Source organism: Perna viridis, chromosome 3, assembly GCF_037379345.1.
Source record: "Perna viridis isolate PV_CMFRI_1.1 ecotype Kerala chromosome 3, ASM3737934v1, whole genome shotgun sequence".
Lineage (NCBI taxonomy): Eukaryota > Metazoa > Mollusca > Bivalvia > Mytilida > Mytilidae > Perna > Perna viridis.
Window position 1 is genome coordinate 30516396 of NC_142447.1, and position 9719 is coordinate 30526114.

Sequence of the window (9719 nt, forward strand, 5' to 3'; positions counted from 1 at the left end):
TTTCTGCAATTTTGTATTAATTAGAGGAGGGGTCAAAGATCAATCGACCCCAATACACTTTGATAAGTAATTTAAGTGAAATCGTTTATTGTAGGTTTTGGAAAACAAGTATCATGTAAAGATCATGTAAAGATCACATTTGTAGAATTTCACAAATGTAAATAAAGAAACTTTTCTCCGACAAAAGTTGACTATATAATCACAGAACAAAATTGCTGCAAATGGTTGCATTTTAGTATATTTTCAATTATTAATTGAAAAACGGTAAAGTTTTCTGCAATTTTGTATTAATTAGAGGAGGGGTCAAAGATCAATCGACCCCAATACATTTTGATAAGTAATTTAAGTGAAATCGTTTATTGTAGGTTTTGGAAAACAAGTATCATGTAAAGATCATGTAAAGATCACATTTGTAGAATTTCACAAATGTAAATAAAAAAACTTTTTTCCGAAAAAAGTTTACTATATAATCACAGAACAAAATTGCTGCAAATGGTTGCATTTTAGTATATTTTCAATTATTAAGAGACAACAAGACATCATAGAATATTGCAATTTATACCTAAATATTCTTAACTGAATAACGAATGAAATAAACACAACGTTCTAGATTCGATCAGCAACATGATCTTTACAAAATGTGCTTGAAGTTTTAAGAAAAACGGCCCTGCAAAATCCTGAATTTTACGCCCTTACCAATAGAAAAGATAACTCAATAATTATGAACACAATATATCATAGTCTTCAAATATGCCTAGAAGTCATATTGTCTGACCGTTAAAGACGGTTATTATATTGCCCGAATCAACTTCGGTAACGGAAAAGTGCGCATTTTAGATTAAAAAATGTTTTATTTTATTAAAATTCAAAATTGGTCGCATGCGAGGACCATAATTCAATTTTATGAATTTATTTTTAAATGTATTTGTCTTCGAAAATAAAGCTGTTCAGCCGTGGTCGAAAGCTGCGGCCTTATCGCAATTTTAAAAACAAAACATCTACATCGTCTGCTGCTGAAATCCGGAAAAAGATGTTCAACTTAATTCACAGACTTGATGATTGAAGATGAAGTGGTGAAACAGGTACATATTTGTCAGAACTTTCTTTATTAGTTATTTTTAATCATCCGAATCATATTTTAGTGTGATGAAGTGCATTTTACATGGTCCAGAATCCATATTGTTGTCAGCGAATTTTGTCTGTAGACCACGATATGCTAGACCCACAATAAAACAATTATTAAAATAATATTCAATTTCTACTATTTACTTTTACATGTAATATAAAAAAATATCAAAGTCGGAAATAAATTTGAGATTGAAAATGGAAAAAATGCACGACAAACACGGAAATCACAAAGAAAAACGTTTTCATAATCAAGGGTAGTATACTGTATATGAGCATTCGTATAACTGAAATGATCCTGAAAATTTTCAGTCATAACATAAGAATATGTTGAAAAAAAAAAACAGATATATTTAGCAGACGAGCACCCTGTAATCTTATGTCATTTCCGACCGCGTCGATTTATGACTAAGTTTTACGCTAACTTGAGTTAGAGCCGCCGTGGTCTTGTGGTTACGTGGCCAGTTTATATGCATATGGATGTTCGGATCTAGTTTGTTATAATATATATATATATATATATATACATATTATTATTATTATTTTATCTTTTGTATGCATGTAAATACGTGTTACTGTATGATTATAAGCCAGACAGGATATATTTAGCAGACGAACACCCTGTAATCTTTTGTCATTCCCGGCCGCGTTGATATATGGCTATCTTTTACACATTTCGATTACACCAAATCTGTCACACAGAAAGCAAGGTTGGATAAAGTGACGTCAAATGCTGTTTCAAGTCCACCGTCAGTCAGGTCAGGTCCGGGTGTCAAAATAATAGACCTGCAGCAGCGCTAAGCTTGTCGTATAAGGCAACTAAATAGTGCTCAGTAACCTAGCCGGGGGCTAGGCGCTCTGCCCACAGACCCTATTATCCTTGCGTCACATCCTTTTTTTTCATTTCATCATATCATCATTTCATGTTCATTTTATCATCCCTTTCATGTTCATCGCCTGAATACAGCTGAAATATTGCTGCTTGGGCGTTAAACCCGAACAATCAATCAATCGTGTACTTAAGCAAGTTGTAGCTTAGTGACACATATTTACGAATCTTACTATAACTGAGGAAGTTAATGTACAAATTCGTGTCTTCAGTCTACGTAATGATATTTTACTTTCTAAATCTTGCCATATCATGAACCCCCGAGTCGCATTTTTTGTTTGAGAATCCCTGGTTAAATCTTTAACGTTTTATTTGAAGTCCAAGCATATAAAGACAAATTCAAAAAATAGATGTATGATTTTTGTATGTACAAAAATGAATCTGAAAACCTTAGTCTTTTCATCAAAACGTAAGGTTGAATCGATTCTTTACATGTGTTTCTGTTTTTAAAACAGTCCGGAAACTAGAAAAATTGTCCGGAAACGATTCCAAGTTATACAATTTTAGTACAATTAATAGTTTAAATATGTGAAAATTTGCAACTTCAATCTCATGTATCATAAGAAGTGGAACTCTATTTGAGCAGAAAGATCAAAATCTTTTTAAATTACAAAGGGACTTTTCCAAAAAGTGTGTAGAAATAATCTAAATTTCGAATGACAAAAATGGTAGTTACAACCGAGCCATTATTAAATCACATTTTCAACAGAATATTAATGCGTCAATTTGTTAATAATTATAAATCCCAGAAAATTAAGTCTGTTGATCGCAGCTTAAGTTGATTTCCCACTTTGAATAATCAACAACTTCAGTGGTGTTAACCAGGAAACGACATGAATCTGAGGCGGTAATGAACTATATAAGGTATAATTGTGTGTCAGTCTGATGGGAGAGAGATTTCCGTTGTAAATACCAATTAAAAACTACTGTCTCTCAGACCACTATAAGAGATAGAAGAATTACTAGCATGACGGCGAGGATTATGCCAAACTTTCTTCTTGATGACAAGATGAATAACGAAATTACAAAATTTTGTAATCAATTTCAAAGCTGATGTGCGTTAACATCAAACAGAGTGAAACAAAACCTAAAAGAATCTTATCGTCTTCAAAGTGATAAGTAAGTATATCGCAATAGATGGTTACCAAAGTTTACGCAATAAAAAGAAATACAAAAAATTCACTAAATGACCCCTTAAAAAATTTTAATGGATAAAAATATCACTCACATCACGCATATATATATATGAGAAGGAGTATGGATGTGAGCGCGTATGTAAGGATGCGAGTACGATGGCATTTGTTTATCTATTAATATTCTTGGCGATGTCTGGTCATTAATGGAATTCTATCAATTTTTAATTGAATACGGTTACTGTGATTTATTAATATCCCGTAATAAATTGATGTCTTGAAATTATGACAGATCTTATCCATTATTTTTAACTACACATTTAACATGCTTTGCAGACGAAACTCCATCTTTTTGGGGGGAAGCATTTGGTAGTAAGTTATGAGAGTTTTTTTTTACCAGAGATCTTTTACCGGAACTTGCAGTATTACAAAATTCACAATTCCTACACCAAGACTTAATTACACTAATTAGAAATTTTCGGTGCTCTATTTCTGTTTCGGTACTTTGGTTTTGAGTCATCTTGCATACAAATTATTTTTGAACCTTGAACTTCCTCAGTATTTGTTTCTAATACTGATGAGAAGTTTCTCATTGAAACACATGTGCAGATTACGGAAATTTGCAACATTTGTATAATTGGTATTTTTGTAGTACTAAAAGAAACAATTGCAATTATATCTTTCACTAAATTCGATTTAGTTGGCCATTTTTTTAAATACTGGAAATAGTTTTTTTTGTATAAAACGTTTTAAAACATTAAAAATAAATGAAAAGTCTAATCTGATTTGTTATGCAATACAGAAAAAAAAATAGTAGCTAAGCTAAGATCGTGAGAACTGTGAAATAAGGTGAACTGAATAATCATTATATGGCTAACAATCGGAAGTATTCTGTTTTGATTTGATGCAATACGCTGATGATTTCTAACGTTTACGGTGTTTCAATGAATGCGTGTTCATAGTATGCAGGACCCGGTCCAGACACTTTGAAAATGGAGGTGTCGGTCTATGTTCCTTAGAAAAAGAGGTTAGGACATTATTTGCCAGTTTTTGTCAATGAAATTGACACATTTTCCAATAAAAATGACGGTACCAATATCCAACACCTCTGTATCCGCCACTGATATCTTAGCTTTTACTTTCAAATGAAGAATTACTGAAAAGAACGTGTGTAATTTTTTGTTTATAATCAAATACACAAAACCTTACAGATTAATATCATGGAATGTCATAAAATCAAGATTTCGTAAGTTGTCATTCATGTGGTTTTTTTTCCAGTGATAATAAGTCATTTTACATATCCAGATATAAGTCAGAATGAGTTGGTTAACATAGTTCTTTGAGGGTAACATAATGCACTTCAACTGGATGTATCAAAGAAAATCATATCCCTTTTTTGTACGTAGGCCTGGACAACGCATTTTTTTATTCAAAATTAGATGTTTAATGTTTAAACCTTCGTTAAGTTTGCTGATATTATGGTTAAACTCGTGTTTATTTGTTTGCGTGGGAATCGCCATGTGGTCATGTTACCCCGTGTCCATTATATTCTGAGTTGCAAGCAAATCTTGTTACGATAAATAGTTTTCACCTCATATCGAATCGTTTCTATGATAACATTTTCCACCTTTTCCTCATTTTGATACATACGACATTCTCAGACCACAAAAAACTTAATCATTTATCTGACTCAAGAGAAAAGATCGTTTCATTTGCATAATGTAAAAATCTTTTACAGCACGTACTTATTACAAAGGTCCAATCCAGTGAAAAGCCGGTTAATACCGACAAATAATAGAGTTGAAAGTCTTGAGAGCGTTGATTGAATGTCAATGAAAGCTCCTTTAATGCCAAAGAGAGTTCCGTGATCCTTTCAGTCCCAACTAGTAATTGTTGTTTTTGATTAGCGGTACAAACCGTCTTGATTAATAAACATTGATTTAAACGCCTTACCTGACGGACTTAATTAACTCAATGACACTATAACACGTCTCCCTGAGAAAAGAAAATTATTGCAATTTAAGTGATAATAGATAAGCCTCTCTTGGACTCAGATTTTTATGTTATTTTAGACTTTATTTTGGGTGTCAAGTAGGACTTTTACATTAAACAATGCTTTGATGGTGAACAAGGATTATTTTTATTCTAATTATTCATTCTTAATGTCAATTGACCAGTGCGAAAAGTAACTTTTTGCCAATATCTATGATTGACAATAAGTGTAGAAAATCGCTTTCGTAACAGTCAAAGTTAATCGTATCTATTCAAGTTTAAGCTGTTTGGATGTAGTTGATACAGCTCAAAAATTGTCTTGGTCTTCAACAAGTACATTTTATGTAGTGATATAATACACACAAGTTCCAGTTACGAATTTGACAAAAACTTCTATAAGGATATAAAGGGAACCAGAATGAGAACGTTAATTAAAGAACACAATCTAGGGACTAGACAAGGAAAACACACACACACACAGCAAAGAACATAAAATAACTAAAATTACACTCACATAGAAATAAAAGTAAATGAGCAAGCCGGACTCCACAGAAGCTAGAAGCATTGACTAGGTGCCATTTTAAAAAACTCTGGCTCATAAAATGTTACGTCTAGGGTAGATGAAAGAGGAAAGGAAAACCATGACACGTTGAACAAATCGGTTCTTCGTAGTGTAGATGATTACATCATAACGATCCACGATCGAGTTCTCGGAGACGACCATAGAATTTTGTAGTGATGACCTTCATCTTAAAATGACATATTCCTTTCCAGTAGCCTAAGTCAAATACGGTCCAATAAGTCAACGTAGTCTTTGAAAGCTCTGAAATAACATACAGTGTATGTGTTTTGATATGATTACTGCATATGCAAGGGCTGAAGAGATGGTGCTAAAGATGAAAGGAAAACGAGAACTCATTTCGTTGTTTTCAGTATAATATAGTCATGAGATTTCCCTGCCCGTCGATCTATAACAGTAGGTCAAGATATGAGGCTGACTCCACAGTGTCTGTGGTATCCTTTTTTTGTAAAAGTGATTTATAAAAAGCCCAATGCTGGCGAAAACATCATGTAAATAGCGGAAACTGAGATAAACAATGTTCCATCTTTTGGATAAAATCAGTTATTAAGTCAGCTTCATAACAGTGAAGTAGTTGATCAGTGCGTAGTGAAACATTATTTGTTCCCATCGGAATGCCGACCGCCTGTTCGAAAACACGTCCACCACACTGGACATCACTTTTTCTTTGGTACATTAAAAAATGATTTGAAATCTTTTTTACCAGGTTTGAAGAATCACTGCCATGTACTACGTAACCATTAAAAACAACTGACTTAAAAGAGTCTGTGATGACCTATATTTTAGAATAATGGTCACACGTCTTTATGATGACGAAGGTTCTGAAACTGGAGTGTCAAGGATTGCATTGTGATGATAGTGTACATGAGTAACCGAAGATTAAAGTGCATACTGTTGTGAAATTATCGCAGAGAAACTACTTGAATCTAAACCATAAAAATACCGTAACAGCTTAGTATGCTACATGTTACTTAGGTTTATCTTCTTTAGCCATGAAGCGCAATTCATAATTAACATCTATTTATGAAGCAATTAGTACGGTGTCGAGTTACCATTTTACATTCAAGAAGTCGTACAATTTCTATACGAGTTTAAAAAATGTTGGAAAACCTAATTCCTATAGACTGTTACATCGAAGTTTATCTTCATTAATTCATTCCCATCCAATATGTAAAGTACAGTAACTATTATACATATACATCTAGAATCCAAATTAAAGGATTTTATTGGTCATTTTTCCCAAAAAAAAATGGGGCACAATGGGGTTTCTTATCATTTTTAATATACTCCAGTTCACAGAACTTCATAACTGATAACGTAATCGTCTAATCTGATGGACATGCATATTTACAACGATTGTCATCCCAAATAGGAACTCGTTGTGTGCCCACTGGTTGTCGATTTGTCAGTTCACTCTTACTAAGCGACTAAATGATATTTCTTACTCATGAGAGAAACGACTAGGTTTGCTAACCTTATTTTCCTCATTCTATGGTGTACTGCCGTTCAAAAATTCTCGATTCGGTACTTATCATTAAAGATCTATACAAAAGAGTGTTAATGTTCCTTATTTCTGTGGTAACATTCCAATCAATACCACGAGTGTCGGTTTTGTCGTGTCTTATTTCTACACGTATTTGTTTTCTACTTATGACCGAGGAACTCTTTACTCTATAAGCTATACGTTATATTTTTAATCGATGCACGTTGTTCTTCGCCATACGCGTGAATCCAGACATTTTGTAGAATGAATTGAAGTGGTCATGTAAAATATGTTAAGTGTAGCATTTGCTGACGTGTCTTTAAATCTAGATTTTGTCTCGGTATTACCACTAGTTATATTTCTTTATCTTTTGACTATTGCCGAATATAGCATTTCGTGGAAGAATCATTTTCCAGTTTTGTCCTTAAAATCTGCTAATAATAGGGCTTTTCCTTCTTTCACTTTTCTTTTTGTCTTTAGCCTAGCAGTTTATCTGTTCGGTAATGTTACCATTGCCCTTTATTTTCTCTAATTTTCTACATTTTACCATTGACAGAAGAGAATGCAGGAGCACAACAGATTCAGACGAGGACATTCCGTGCGGAAAATGGCAGGGGGAATGAAAGGGAAACATACTACGAACTCAACTCACGACGCAAAGGAACTTAAACGAAGAGTATAAAAGAACCTTACTATATACCTAAGGTGAAATCAGGCGCTATAAAAAAGATGAGCAGTTCCTGCTCCTTGCAGGACACCCGCAATACTACTAGTTGAAGTTATACTGAAAAAAGAATAATATTTATGACAGATGGAGATCGTCATGCGCACGGATGACAAAGTTCGGTATATTTTTATACAATAACCCGTTTGTTTTTTTTTTAATTTTTATATTTTTTTTATTAAGTTTTATTATATCTTTGTGTTTTTCGTTTTCTCGACTGTACTAGTATTTAATGTCATCTGTACAATAATGGGGTCAGTGTGAGATTACTCTTTTGTTATTATTCCTGCTTTAAGCCGTTCTATAATTTATTCATAGAACAGGTCTAAGATTCAAGATTTGTTCATTAAAACTTTCTTTACTTCAGTCTGTATGATACCATCATACAACAATTAAGTTTGGTAAGTAAATAATCACTTTTCATGCCTCAGAGTTCACGTTTAAATATGAATGAATATCAAACGGTGTTGTTAATACTCTCTGTCTAAATAAAAACGAAAAGTAGATATTTTTCTCGCGGTTTTCAAATTAAAATGCAAATTGTAATACTTTTTTTTAGAATATAATTCTAATTTGATTTATATGCTTTACATAAAAATAAAACAACAAGAGTTAATTGAAATGTAATATCATTTCCAATCATTTCTTTGGAGGAAAAAAAATATCTGTTTATAAAAAAAAATTAATTTCATGAGACTATTCTTTAAAAACTATGCTATAAAACGTATTTAATTTCCTTCTTCAAATAAAAAAAATAAGATAAACTGTACTTCAGATCACTTATTAACAGTTGCACAAATTCAATGAGAAGGGAAGTAAATTGTGGAGAGAAAAATACGAATAAATAAATAATACACTTTACCAACTATCACATCGAAGGTGTGGAGGTAGACCATACATAAAATTTCTAGTAGATAAATGTTCCTAGTTTTTCTGGAAGATGAAAAACGTGTGTCACCGTACTTGATTTTGAGACAGTTGAGCCTTAATGAAGGCAATTTCTATATGGACTCTGTGGGGAATTTCACTATTTGGCAAACTATCAAAAAGTGGTCGATAAAATTTCTTCTAAATTTACATAAAGAACACTTAACTGCCATTTGTTTTTAAATTAAAAAAAAAAAATTGAAGTTTACCGAAATTTTTTTTCTTGTAATATTAAAAAACCAAAATTCCAATTACAATTCTATAGAGGTCTCACTTACCACTTTCAGGTCCAATGGCCATCCCCTTGTATAGTTGTATATAAAAACACACTGAACCTAGAGCTATGCATTGAAAGAGCTTAATGTGTGTATGTTGAGCAAAAGTATTCAACATGAAGATGAGTGTACTTTAAAGTCATATTTGTAATTAACTACAAGTGTATGAATATTGTCAACATTTGTGAGTAATTTGCCTCCATGCTATCAGTTAGCAGAAACGGTAAAAATGTGGATTTTCAGTACATGTATTTATTATTCATTCAAGTCAGTATAGTGAAAAAGTTTCTACAATCATCCTACCATTAGCATAATGATTTTGAAAGCCTTATTTTCCAAGCTTCACAATGGTATGCAACATTAAGATGTCATTTATCCTGGGAATTCACAATGAAACTTTTAAAACTAGTTTTCTAACATGTAAAGTAATGGAAACCTTAGAAGTGGTTAATGAGACTTGAACATTTTCCTGCCAATTATCTCCCTTTAAAAATGGCTTTATACAATTAATGTTTGTAATTGGCTAAACAAATTCTTAGGTCAAAAATTCTTTTAATATAATTTAAACATAATTTGTTAAGATCATTTCAA